The sequence below is a fragment of the Daktulosphaira vitifoliae genome, unplaced genomic scaffold (genome assembly GCF_025091365.1).
Source record: "Daktulosphaira vitifoliae isolate Bord-2020 unplaced genomic scaffold, ASM2509136v1 Scaffold_1, whole genome shotgun sequence".
Taxonomy (NCBI): domain Eukaryota; kingdom Metazoa; phylum Arthropoda; class Insecta; order Hemiptera; family Phylloxeridae; genus Daktulosphaira; species Daktulosphaira vitifoliae.
In genome coordinates, this window is record NW_026099572.1 from 72,362,285 (window position 1) to 72,377,846 (window position 15,562).

The 15,562-nt window shown below is 24.9% G+C and overlaps 1 protein-coding gene across 3 annotated transcripts in view; it reads right to left on the bottom strand.

Annotated features, from left to right (window-relative positions):
• LOC126895519 (uncharacterized) overlaps nt 1-15,562 on the bottom strand; it is a 62,302-nt gene that overhangs the window by 17,884 nt on the left and 28,856 nt on the right. The gene's annotated exons all lie outside the window — the stretch shown is intronic.

The window sequence follows — 15,562 nt, forward strand, 5'->3', positions numbered from 1 at the left end:
AGCTAATATAATATACTTTATTATGGAAAAAAAAATTTCGGACTTTATTTTGTCTTCACGATGAAAATTGACATCAATTTAATAACAAAAATAGGTTTTTTGTAAAAAAAATTTTTTTTATGTTTTTAACTTTATAATGCTATAACTTTTTGAAAAATGTATGAATCAATATAATTTTTTTATAAGAAATAATATTTATATACCTTTTTCTTTCAACATTTTTTATCTTCATCAGGATATTAATAAGGAAATAGCAGATCATGTAGCTTTTGGAATAATCCACCAACTTTTTAAAATTAAACACTATTTAAAGATTTGCATCGAAGCGTTCTTTATGATAGTAATTTTATCACTGTCAGATAATATTATACTTGCTCCAACTATGCCTCGTCACCACTGTGCCGCGACCCCCTTGTGCAAGTTTTTTATTTTTTTGTAGTTACTGAATTATTATTTGTTTTTGGTTTGTAACGTTCTGCATAGTTACCTAAATTCTCTAAAATTGCACTTGTTAATAAAAATGTTTTTTTTACAAGAAGTATTAATAATGTTCAAACATCTTCTAGTGGTAGTCCATAACTTGACACAGATAATCCTAATGTCTATGAATAGGTAATTTAGGTTACGCAAACACGTAAAATAATGTTCAACACTTATTTAAAACGGCACGGGCCGAGTAAAAAAAACTATATTTCAAACAAAAAGAAAGAAATATAACTCTATATTATTTGAATAATATATGTGAAAGTACACGTAAGACGGTGGATATCTTAAGTGCCAAAAACAATAGGAGCGTTCATCGCCGGCGCTCATTAGTCGACCGCACCTAACAGTAGACAGGCTTTGGAATCCAACTAGATAGTGGAGGTACTCTAATCAGGTTGGGCTCGCAAAGTAATGAGGCAGCTGATGAGTAAGACGAGGTGACCGAGTAGTATTAAACGTATCGCAAAGTATACGGTATCTTGTCAACGTATATAGTAAACAGAATGAATCATATAACTTATTAGCTTAGTTATATTAGGTGTCCCTATAATTCATAGTTATAATGAATTTACAGGGTACGTTAATATATGTAAACACTTGCATTTATTGTAATTATAACACTTATTATGTCTAAAACTGAAAACGTTTTAAAGAAAATTTGCACAATGGAGTCGCGCGTGTAATGAGACGAGGTGTAGTTGGAACAATGTGATACAGGATAGTGATTAATATCACTGTCATAAAAAAAAACTTTAATGTGAATCTCTTAAATTTCACAATTTTTATTTTTAAAATTTCACTCATTTATTTAATGTTTGTTAAATATTTGTTTAATGAATAATAAAGTATTTTTCTTTTGTAAAAATTGCGATTTTTTTAAACTTGAATGCTGATTTCTAATAAGATCGTGATTTTTTTTTAATATTATAGTACACTGTATAATATTTAATTTTATATATATTTGAAAATCACAGTCTTTTCGGAATATTTTTAAAATTGAGTTAAAAATAATATTTTACACGCGTAGGTGGTCACATTCAAATCTTTCCTATAATTAGGACTTTTTAAAAAAGTGTACCAAAAAAAAAAAGATCATTACCTCTTTATATTCTATTATAATTTCTTTAAGATCAGTTTAAAGAAAAAATTATAGCAGTTTTAAAATGTAGAACGAATTGTGTTGAAAATTTCATTTTCTACGGTAGCGTAATTTTGTAATATTTTTTTAATTTCTAAACTGGAAATATTTTTTTTTTTTAGCGCTGGTCATGATAAAACCAATATCTTTTTAGTTTCGTATCAATGCTAAAATAACTCGGACTTTTATATTGTTTTATTTTTTATTGATATAACTAATATATATTAAATTTTATTGTTTATGTAAACTATTCTTATTTGTAGAGAATTTTAAAATAACTCGTTCAAAACGAAAAGTTTTTCACGCACATAACGTTTGGATTATAATGACCATATTTATTTTTCTGTTTGACTGAATAAACTTTTGAAATGCCAATGACAACTTTATATTTTATTCAAGTGTTGTTTTTTTGTTTTGACAGTTACCTATGTATGAATGTATATCTATATATATGTGTATACAAGGTTAAGGTGTAAATGTTTTTTTTTTAAATTTCATTTTAGTGTATGAACTCTAAATAAGCAGAAATTGTATGTACAGGAAATATTCTGTTTGATGTACGAGAACAAACTAGGAGTTAGGCAATACTAGTAATTAATTTTTTAATAATAATGAGAGTATCTTCAAAAAAAAAAAAACTATTATAAATGTAAAATTACTACATGCAATGTACTTTTTAAAAATAATTGAAATATACAATTATTATTATAAACGTATTATATATCATTCATCTATATTAATCTAATTTAATTTTGAAGGTAGAAAATATAATATTGTATAATACTTATCTTTAATTTTAACTCAATTAAATATAACCTCAACGGCTTTATTTTTATTACAATTAAATTTTTAATTTTTCTCCATTTTAACAATGGCACTTAAGTTGAAATTGCTAAAATATTTTAATAGGAATACGTAAATATTTAATGTTTTTTATTAAAATACTAATATCTCTTTAACTTAGTCATCAAAAAAAAAAAAATGTGTAGAGTTCTGGATATTTTTTTATGAACCCTTTTTAAATAAAATAACTCAAACAATAAAAGAAATAAGAAAATTGTAATTATATGTAAATGTATAGCAAATTATAGAAAAAACTTATAAAACATATTTTTAACATGGTTTCATCAAGAGATTGAACAATTTTTCTCGGCGAAAATTTACCCAAACGGATAAAAATAATATAGACATTTCAAAATATATATATTTTTTTGGCAATTATATTTAGATAAATATACACTCGTAGGTACTTAAGAGAAACCTATACAATTATTGTATGCATGACTACTAAAATATATTTCTTCATCCTTACTAAGAAAATTGGCTTCCGATAAATTGAGACATGCGTACTCGTAATTTTAGTGTCTTTTTAATTGTATTAACAAAAAGTATTTTTTGAAGTATAGCTCATAAGATTTATTAAAGAAAATGTCAGACCTTTCAGACTAAACCAACAAATATTCTTCAAATGCTTAATTGTGAAAATTTGAACTTATTTGACCATTTATAAGAAACAAATTTTATCCCCTTAACCCTTAAACAGTCGCGTCGGGGTCTAGCATACCCCACATAAATAATAACGGATGCATTATATTGCATAAAAGGTGTACATAGATATAAATTTAGAAGATGGTTTTTATAGTAATATTGAATCGATTTTTATAAATAAATACCTTCGAAAAAAAATAAATGACTTAAAATATTCATCAAAATTGAAATGGGTCATATTTACCCCCACGCGACTTGTAACGTTATAATTTTTTTGGACCTGTATTTTTTTCAAAATATCGTTTTATCGTAAATGCAATGTTATAATCGATATAATATTGTGGAATTAGAATTATGTGGATCTATCACTGATTGTGCAATTAAGTTTTAAAAATAAATAATCTATTGAGAATGTCTACTACTCGATTATACGGAACAATAAGAACAAAACATGTAATAAATACATCGCGTATATTAAACAGTATGCAAAGATTATTGGAAGAAAAATGAAAGTTCAACAGATTAAGAATAATTGTATATACTCGTATCACAATAATTAAATGTATTGTAATATTAATAATAAAACAAACCCAGCACAGTGGTGACGTGGTATAGATGAATCAAGTATAATAATATCTGACAGTGATTAAAATCACTATAAAAAAAAAACGCTTCGATGCAAATCTTTAGATACTGTTTAATTTTAAAAAATTGGTGGACTATTCCAAAAGCTACATGATCTGCTAGTTCATTTTTAATATCCTAATTAAGATAAAGTATGTAGAATGAAAAAGGGATTATTAAAAAATATTATTTCTCATAAAAAAATAATGTTGATCCATACACTTTTCAATATGTCATAGCATTATAAAGTTAAAAATGTAAAAAATAAAATCGAGAATTTTCACACAATAATAGCATTCGGTAGCCATTTTCACCGTGAAGATAAAATAAAGTCCGAAACTTTTTTTTCGCATAATAAAGTAAATTACATTAGCTTTAATTTAAGATATATATAAAAGTGTCAGACTTTCCGGAACACTTTCAAAATTTAAGTTGAAAAAGTAAATTTTTTGTGAAAAAGTTGTCATTTTAAATCCCCCCCTGTGGGCAGGTAAAGGGTCAGATATAAAAAAAATATATACCAAATGATAGGTAAAGACATCATGCATCTATAAAAAAAAAATTATATTGATCCATACATCTTTCAAAAAGTTATAGCATTATAAAGTTAAAAATATAAAAAAGAATTTTTTTACAAAAATCGTATTTTTTTTATAAACTTTGATGTCTGTTTTCACCATGAAGATAAAATAAAGTCCGAAATTTTTTTTTTCCATAATAAAGTATATTACATTAGCTTTAATTTAAGATATATATAAAAGTGTCAGACCTTCCGGAACACTTTCAAAAGTTAAGTTGAAAAAGTTCTACTTTCTATATGCATTTTTATGTTTTGAATCCCCCCTGTATTTAGGGAAATGGTCCGATTTAAAAAAACAGTATGTCGAATGAAAGATCTATATAAATACTACTTCTCATAAAAAAATTGTAATGATTCATTCATTTTTCAAAAAGTTATAGCATAATAAAGTTAAAAATGGAAAATACAAAATCGAAAATTTTCACACAAAAATAGCATTCGGTAGCCATTTTCACCATGAAGATAAGATAAAGTCCGAAATTTTTATTTTTAATGATAAAGCATATTACATTAGCTTTCATTTAAGATATATATAAAAGTGTCAGACCTTCCGGAACATTTTCAAAATTTAAGTTGAAAAAGTTAATTTTTTGTGAAAAAGTTGTCATTTTAAATCCCCCCTTGTGGGCAGGTTAAGGGTTAAATTTATGAAAAAAATATACCAAATGAAAGGTAATGATATTATGCATCTATATAAAAAAGAATTATATTGATATGTTCATTTTTGAAAAAGTTATGGCACTTTTAAGTAAAAAAAATTGAAAAAATTTCGAAAATTAGCGATTTTTAAATTTGTAATTTTTTTGGAGGTTTCCCCCTTTTACGGGGAACGAGGGAATTTTTTTCAATTTTTAAGGGTAATGTCTTCGACTAGATACGATTTGTGATCTTTTGACGTATCATTGAAAGAAATCGGTTCGGTGAGAGCTGAGAAAAAGTGGTAACAGACACAAAAAAAAAAACACATCTTAGTAAAACCAATACCTTCTCAGCTTCGCATCGAAGCTAAAAAAAAATCAATTCATAAAATGATTATATAAATGTAAATACACATAAAACTAATAAATATAAATCGTGTTTGAGCTCAAAGAAATACAAGAAAAATTAATTAAAATACATTTTCTAATAGTAAAAGCTTTTGTTTTGCGTCTTAAAAATAAGATTTTGTAGTTAAAATAAATTTTTTACAAACCAAAATTTTTTAATGAAATTTTGAAAATTAAGTTTTTTTTTTTTCGTAATATGATTTTTAGTAATGATCATAATTTTGTAATTTTTTAGCTTCAATGCGAAGCTGAGAAGGTATTGGTTTTACTAAGATATGTTTATTTATTTTTTTTTTTTTTGGTCTGTCACAATTTTTATTCAGCTCTCACTGAATCACTTCTCAACGATACATCAAAAGATCATCAATCGTATCTAGTTGAAGACACTATCTTCAAAAATTAAACATTTTTCCCTAGTTCTCCGTAAATGGTGAAAATCTCCCAAAAAATGACGATTTTTAGAATCAGTAAATTTTGTTCACTTTTTTTTCTAAAAATTGTCATAACTTATTCAAAAATGAACAAATCAAAATAATTTTTTNGTTTAAAATTTTTTTTACTTAAAAGTGCCATAACTTTTTCAAAAATAAACATATCAATATAATTTATTTTTATATAGATGTGTAATATCATTACCTTTCATTTGGTATATTTTTTTCATAAATTTAACCCTTAAAATGACAACTTTTTCACATAAAATTAATTTTTTTAACTTAAATTTTGAAAATGTTCCGAAAGGGCTGACACTTTTATATATATCTTAAATTAAAGCTAATGTAATATTCTTTATTACACAAAAAAAAAATTTCGGACTTTATTTCATCTTCACGGTGAAAATGGCTATCAAATGCTATTCTTGTGTGAAAATTCTCGATTTTATTTTTTACATTTTTAACTTTATAATGATATAACTTATTGAAAAATGTATGGATCAACATAATTTTTTTATGAGAAATAATATTTTTTTATAATCCTTTTTTCATTCGACATATTTTATCTGAATCAGGATATTAATAACGATTTAGCAGATCAAGTTGCTTATGGTATAATCCACCAATTTTTTAAAATTAAACAGTATCTAATGATTTGCATCGAAGCGTTTTTTTTTTATAGTGATTTTAATCACTGTCAGATATCATAATACTTGATCCAACTATGCCACGTCACCACTGTGCCGCGATCCCCCTGTGCTGGGTTTTTTTTCTAGAACATGATAGAATTACATGGTAAATTTATAAAATGGATGGGTGACATTTTTAAATATTCAAAAAAACTCATAATTTGTTTCATGTCATGATTATGTTCCATACATAAATACAATATTGCCTCCGGAAAATCATTAGGATGCAATAAACATAAAAGAATGATCGCTTAAATTTTCACAGTATTTAATAGCATTTTGATAAGTGGGACTCGGTTTTATAAAGACGTGCATCATTTCAGGAATTCATTGAAAACGTTTTCAACGCCATTGTATAAAAGGTGTTACTAAATTTTAACAATAGCAATTTCAAAGAATACCTCAGAAAACTATATAGATAAGTTTATTTCAAATGATTGTATTTACTACGAAGTCCACTGTAGTGAATGTTTCTGATTTTATTGGTTATTATATGGATTCAAGGAAACGTGATTCAGCCAACATAAAAGCTACTTCAACCATAATAACTTGAATGAACTGACTAAGAATAAGTGCAAATTAAATTCATTTCATTTATACTTATAGAATATGGATTGGAGTTGTTATATTTTTGTATACTTCGGTAAAATACTGAAATCGTTATAGTTACACATTTATGTAGTTTTTCTTTAAGTTTGACGAAAATAATATTATTTATTTACAGTGACATAATTTTTATCACCAAGAAAAAATTCAAACAAATGTTATTTAATGAAAAGTTTTTTTTTAATTTCTGTTTATAAATTAATTTTATTACTAAGCGGCTTATTCAATCAAGCAAAATATTATGTGTATATATACAGGGTGGCCCACCACTCACTGACAACTTAAATAACATTTGATCCAGTTAATATTTTTAGCTGATTTTTTTTTTAAATAATAGTTATACGTTAGGTCTATAGAAAACGCTATCTTTTCATGATTATTGTATATACATATGATGATAATGTGTATACATTACAAACTTGGCATTAATACCATGATAAGAAATTAGATAAGGCAATTATTACTTATCACTCTTATTCAAAAGTATATTGAAAAGATAGCGTTTTCTTCTGTCCTTTTCTCAATACGTATTTCAATGTTTAATACCGTAAAATAATACATGAAAATTCAAATTTTCACAAACTTCAAAACGCTACAGAATATTTTTCTTAAATTCTACTCTACAAAATAGCTATCTTAGATTTTTTTTTTACATTTTATTTAAAATTTATAAATAATTAATATTTTTAATAAAATGTAAAAAAATTAATTATTGAGATATAGCTATAGACCTAACGTNTAATATATGTATATTTTAATTTATTATATTATATTGGCGTCGGAATTTAATGAACGAGTAAATTTTTAGAATAAATAAAAATAATATATTTTTTTTGGTTTCTTTTAGTTACAAACTTTTTTTAATTTATCAATCATGAAGTATTTTTTATATTCGTCCATTATACATGACAAGGATGTCAATTAATTTTTTAAATAGCAATATACATATTTAGCTAGTTTAGGTAATAGAAAATTATTAAATTTAATAAATGACCGGTTTATAACAAATTTTATAAGAGTATTTTAGAAGTTATTAACAATTTAAAGTATGGACTGGAGGTGAAGTAAGGGTGGTGCTATTTTTATCACTAGCCATTTTGCACCCTCACTCCTAATCTCTTTGAGGTATAAAAATGTTAATAACTTCTGAAAAATAAGTCAAAAAAATGTTATCCACCAATATTGTTCTTAATTAAACCATTATATAATAAACAGGCTAGTTAATTATTTATGTTATTATTTTAAAAAGTATAGTTGACACCTTATAAGTATACAGGTTGAACATTAAAAAGAATTTGATTAATTAAATGTGATAAATTGAATAATATATATATGATTAACAACGAAATGTTAGTTATATCAAAAGTTATGAGTTGTAGAGTTAGAAATTAGGCGAACCAAATAAAATATTGAAAATATCAATCGTATTATTATCTTATTTCAGATAGAATTTAATTACAATTATCTACTGTATATTTTGTCGTTTGATAAAGTAATATCAAAGAGATCTTATTACATGATAATGATAATATTACTATATAGAGTGATTCTTTTAATATTAACCATTCGATTTCCTTAAATAATAATTATTTTAAGAAAATTCTTAAATTCTATGATAACACAAAATAAACATAAAAGTTAAAATTTTTATAATATTAAAAATTTTTTGGAAACTACAAAACAGTAATAAAAAATTATTGCTACCTAATATTTCCTTAAACCCTATTTTACAAAATGGTATAATATTGGATATTTTAAAACTAATTTCTTATTTTTACTTTCTTATATAAATTTAAAATATTATAATTTATATAATTATTTTAATCTTGAAGCGTAAAAAAAAAAATACTGCAAAATAGTCTTCTTTTTCCAACTACTTGATGTAACCCAACCTCTATCTTAAAATTCCACTTGACACGATCTCCCACATCATCTATGTACACACCAACCGTCCTCATCTCTCATTCTATAACATACCTCCATTTTTTTTTGCTCTTCCTCTACTTCTTCTTTCCTCAACATTCATTTCCATAACTGTTCTTACAGTTTCCGATTCTACTCTCCTCATACTATAGCCTAACTATTAAAGTCTATTTTCTCTCATCTTACATGTTCGTTCCTTATTTTATCTTCTCTAATCACTCCATTCATCCATCTAAACATTTTTATCTCTGCTACACTTATTCTTGGCTCTATTCTCTTGTCAACTGTCCAATACTCAAAATCATACATCATAGCTGGCCTCATAACAGTCTTGTAGAATTTACCTTTCAGCCTCTTTGGAATTCTTTTATCGCATAAGACGCCAAACGCTTCTTTCCACTTCAACTACCTGCACTTAATCCTTTGCCTTGCATCCTCATCAATACCACCGTTCTTTTTCACAACTGACCCTAAATACTTAAAACTTTCCACCTTTCCAATCATGTCCTCGCCTATCGTCACTGATCTGCTTATTTCACCAACCTCTTGTATTCCTTTGTCAAACTCGTACTCTATATACTCTATATTACTCCTACGTATTCTTAAACTCTTTCCTTCAAGGTTTATATCCATACCTATAGACTTTGATTAATTTCCGCCCTATTTTTGCATATTAATACTTTATCGTCAGTGAACAACAATTAAACAACTGCAACATAGTTCACTGTATTAAAAATATTAGGATTTGTCAAAACATACGGGACCGTCGTGCACATGTGTGTGTTTTAATTTTTCATCTATTAAATTTATTTTACTAGGGTTTGTCATATTCTGAACAAAAATAAATATAATTCTCAGGTTTCTTCATGAAAGTTGGGTATCAAACCAAAGTTTGTGTCGCGAAAATGATTAAATTAAAAGAAAATGAATAGAGTGCGGATTTATATGCATTTATAAATTTCGTTAAATTATTCAAAGAGTGTAATATATAACTAATATTTTTGTGATAAATTCTATCAAAAATCTTATAAAGATGAAATTTTCAAATGAAGTGACTGGTGCGTAAACATATATTGCGATGAAACATTATACCCTGAGGAAGTCAGACGTGGTCCTGCAAAAATGATCTAAAGGAAACAAATAAATCTATTACGTGTTGAAATAACGTGCTTTTTTTCAGAAAAGCCATGAAAATCGTTTATTTATTTTCAACACAAAAATCAACTAAAACAACATTCTTAAAACAAAAAGCAGGTTTTTTTACTTTCTGTCATATCGAATGTTTTGTTATGTTTAAATAAAAACCTGAATTAATATATCGTAAAATATTTTCATAGTAATATGAGACTATACAAAAAAAAAAGTGATTTTTAGTATTAGCTTAATAAATAATAATTGAGTAAATCAATTTATTCGGTTAATATATTAAATTTTGATTATGATAGTTAATTATAATTAAATAAAACACATATTGTGAAGTGATAAACAAAAAAGTCACTACTGTATTCAACTTTGTTTTAAAATAAATTATTTAGGATATTGAAATTATTTAACTTGTAAATATAACACGATTTACATAATTTATACGACAACTCACAAGTTTCTTCGTCTTACTTAAAAAAGGTTATCTGCAGATGCATGTTTCTGTAACAGAATTGTTGAATAACAATTTAGACTTTTCGAATATTAATACTAGAGTGATATTTTGCAGCAACTGTCAGTTTCATAACCGATGTTTATAGCTCTAATTTGTGTTTTTTAATTTCCATAATATTGTATAATACATTCATTCAACACGCCATCTGGTTATTATACTGTTATAATTTTTATGAATTTCGGCTTAATAAATAATCACAATATCAAGAGTAATTTTAAAAAATGCGATTATACTATCTGTAAAAAAAATTAACAATATGTACAAGAGAATTGCGCACATGGATTATTTCTGTTGTATTTAGTAAGTAATAAGTATCATAGACGGAAATGATAAGATTTTGTCAAGACTAATAGTATGTCCATTAGTAGTAAAGAAAAATTGTGAAAATATTCATAAGTATAACAACAGATTTCATTAACTTTGAAGTTATAGATTATAGACTTTGAACAAAGTCTATAGCATTTATAATAATGATAAACCAAACCATTTTGTTTATGACATATTTGTCAAGGGGTAAAAAAAATAATAAAATAAGTGACTCTAATGAAATTAGATTTTATTTAAAAAAACTCTGAATGGTTGTCAAATCTAAAAATGTTAACATATTTCTGTTGATATTAAACTATTCGATAGGGTCAATATAACAGTAGTAAGGATTGTGCAGTCACATGGTATAAAATGGTATTGCACACATAGAATGGGTTCTATTTTAAAAAAATATTATGTTTTTCCTTTTATTCTTACATGTTCTAGTTTTCTTTGACAGTTATTATTTCGAAACCAGTGTATCTTAAATATATAATAGTTTTCCTGATGTTTAATAGACGAGTGGAGCGTGAATTAATTGTGTACGTTCTTTAGTTCAGACTTATATTAACGCCAACGATTGAGAAGTCTGATTTGTTTTTCTAGACTTTATTACTTTGTTTTTCTCGGACAGTTACTGATGTTGAATTAATTTTTTATTCGTTGATTTACTTTTATATAAATAAGTAGTTTTGCTATTTAAATTAATTATATATTTTCTACTAAAATAGAACAGATTGCTTTTTAGTTTTTTAATAATAACTATGAAAGTTGAATGTAGCCTCCCATTATTTCACAAAGCCGAAAAATATTCATGTAGTCGATGAAACACTTATATGCAACTTAAAGATATATTCAGTAGTTTAATTAGAAAATATTTATTTTAAATTTCGTACAAAATAATAAAATATCAATTTTTAGTTAAAATTTTTCTGTAAAGATTAGATTATTAATGTGTTATATCATTTTGTTAAAATAGCTTAAAATTAATTTTGGAATAATAATATATAGTCAAAGGAAGTCTTCCCCGAATTGTTGATTTAAAAATAAAAAATAAATGCAGATATATTTATAAAATAATATTCTTTTTTCATAGTTTAAAACAATTTGCTTATAACTGAAATTCAAATATATAGTGTCCTTTGACTGTAAGACTCACAAACCCGTTGACTTTTCCTGAAATACCTGAATTTCTTATTTATTTATTTTTTTGCAGTCAATTAAGGACCATAGCGGATTCCCGCGAACAGAAGATTTCCTAATCGTGGATATTACAAATTGAGTGATTAGTCTATTAAAGGAGAGATGGATAGTGATTCTAATTACTGTATTAATCTTTCATTCAACAAACAAAGTCGCTAGTAACCGATTCTCGAACTTGAGACATTAGGCACTTCACATAACCGAATTAGCCACACAGTCTATCTTAAAATGCTGCACTACTTTTGTAAAACATAAATAAAATAATTATCAAAAAAATAAAATGATATCCTCAAAATTGTTTTTTACAATAATTTATTCGTTTTAAGATTCGTTTTTTTTAGCTCTAGGACACTCATGATTGCAATTTTTCCTATTATAGTTGAATATTTAAAAACGATATAATAAAGATTATAAATATAATAATAATAATTTATTATTTTATTCAAATCCAAGACAAAAATAGTATAAAATAAATTTCTATTTTTTGTTTAAAAGATACAAATACAAATTTAATCAGCTATTTTTTAAATCATCTAAATATAAGAGGTAGCTTTTACAGCTCAGTAGGAAATGTATCACACTATGTGCAAATATTGAGATTAGAGTTCATGTGTTAAGCTGTATAGGGTTTTTTCGTCCTATCTACCCCAAACAGTGGTTTGAGAACGTTAAATTTAAACAGTACTTGATTTGATTTTAAAATTTATACTATTCAGGAGGTATTATTATTAAATATAAGTTTATAACAGTAATTAAGTATAACAGTAGATTAAGTCAAAACAATTTTATTTTATTTTCATATTTGATGAGTACAGTAAATAATCGGACATAGTTTAGAAAAATTAATTTGTCTCTTAAATTACCATAGTCTTACAGATCTTTAAGTATGATTTCAACACTCGTTTAAACATTTTTCTAATAGTGTTGACTACGCTAAGTGGTCTGTAAGACGGAGGCAATTCGAGAGGCAAATTAACTTTTCTAGACCATATCCAAATATTTACTTGACTCACTGTATTATAGAAATCACAGAACGTGTTAAAAAAAGTGTTAACGTGACATTGATGAATATGAATTTCATATATTTTAGTAAAGCTCACAAAACTTTTGTTTATTATAAAGGTACTGCTTATTATTTTCTTTACTACACCCCACACTATAAAAATTCTAAAATAAAAAACTTAAATCTTAGAATGTTATAATATGTATAGTGTGTTTTACAATTGTTGATAAAAAAAAAGTTCTGTGTGATTTAATACTTATATAGCTTTATTGTATTGTTATAGCACTCAGAATACTTATTTTCATAAGTATTACAATATTTTTTTTATGATTTAATGATGTAGAATAAATTAAGTTGAGATAGAAGCTTCCTACTTCCTATTAATCATTAAAAAGACAATCTTTGCATCAAAAAATCATCGTTCCGAGGATAACATAATTATTATTATTAAAATTTACGACGTAGAAAATAGTGAGAAACAATTCTGCTGATATAGAAGAGAAAATATTTTTACGTTTTCTTTAGCCATACGTAATACTTGTAATATATTTTTAGTAATATTTTAGTATACTACAGTATATAGTATACTGTAGTACATTTAGGTATTTATTAGTATTTCATTTTATACTAGTAATATGATCTGAATTTTGCAATTGTATTTTATTCAAAGTTCAATTAGCTCTAATTTTAATAAATCATTTTCGTTATTTTTCGTAACAATCAATACATTTTTTTACTGAATGAGAGTAAAAATGTTTTGTTCATTATTTTTCATTATTTTATGTGTATAGTTGCTAAAAATATATGTAATTGAATCGTAACTTTTCATTAAAATAATAGAAATTCACAGAAATGTTTCGGTATATCTAGTAAAAGGTAGTGAATTATATATTTTAACAAGCAATAAGCTTTTTATATATCTAAAATACTATTGTTAGTATAATTGTTCTATAAAACGAACAAAAACTCAGATTTTTATGTTAAAACATGATAGAATTTCTTCTTTATTTGATTGTGGAATAAAAAAATAAAAAATCAAATTTTTATATAATGTTTTTGGTACCGTAACTTATTATTTCAGAAGAAGTCTAGTGGTAAACAATAAATCAATCACTCTGTTTATTTCTTAGACATACATATTTTTTTAAGTCTTAGAAAAATCTTAATCTTTAAAAATTATGTAAATAATTCAATTAACATTCGTTGAAGATGTTTAAAAACTATTTCTTGTGATTAAATTTCTACATTTTACACCTATTGTACAATATGTAAAGAATTATTTTCATTTTTATGATGCAATTTCGTCAAATTAGCAAATTTATCGTTCGAGCTATTAATTTTAAAACGCATTCATAGCATAATTATACAACAACTATGAGGTACGTACTTGCATTTGTATCAAATTTATAAATTGATTTTTTTTCTTGTAATGCATAAGAGCACTTAAAATTAATATGTTCGTTTTGTATGAGTAGGTTTATTTTTACCTATTGCCGTATATTAGTTTTATTCAGCGTCATAAAAGTTTTTATTAAGGACAGGATGTTATTTATTAAGTACCGGCTTATAAAATGTTTTATTATGTTAATTCGAATTAGAGTAATTATTTAAAAAGCACATTGTTGTTATTTAAAAATGGAAAAAAAAAACGTGTTATTATATTACCTTTTTAATCAAAACGTGGGCAACTAATAATTATAAGTTATTAATTCAAATATAACTAAACAATGTAAATGACTATGTTTTAAATATGAATTAGAAGTTTAAGAATTTGTTCTCCATTCCGTTATGACAAATTTAACGATTTGTTATAAACATATAACGTATTTTCAAATATAATACAATACAACATAAAACAACGTTAGGAAAAAATATATATTCTATGATGTGAAAAGAGTACGAGGTCAATGGTGTAGAAAATAAGGATTCAGAAGAAATATCTAGGGAAGTATAAATCATAGGAGAGGTAAAACACCAAGTTGTGTAATATAATACACGTAAAATCAAACCAAATATACTCGTAAGGACGCTATTATCTTACTTTTGTGTCAACATTTTTTTATTATTACGTATTGTAACCTACACGTGATAATATATCCAAAAACATTTTTATACTCGCAAGAGTTTTTTAAAACAAGTCAATTAGAATAAGAGTATTTAGTAGGTAAGATTGTTACTTTTTGTTTCCTGTTTTGGATAATGTAAACAGTTTTTAATCATTACTATAGTCATTTAAAATCTAAAAATCCTAAACATTAACTTATATTTATGTACTTATATTTTTTTAAGTTATTAATATTATATGGATTCTATTTAAAAGGAAACATACTACCATGTCCTTTTTTTATGAAATTGAGGCATAGTGTTATATTTTAAGTATAG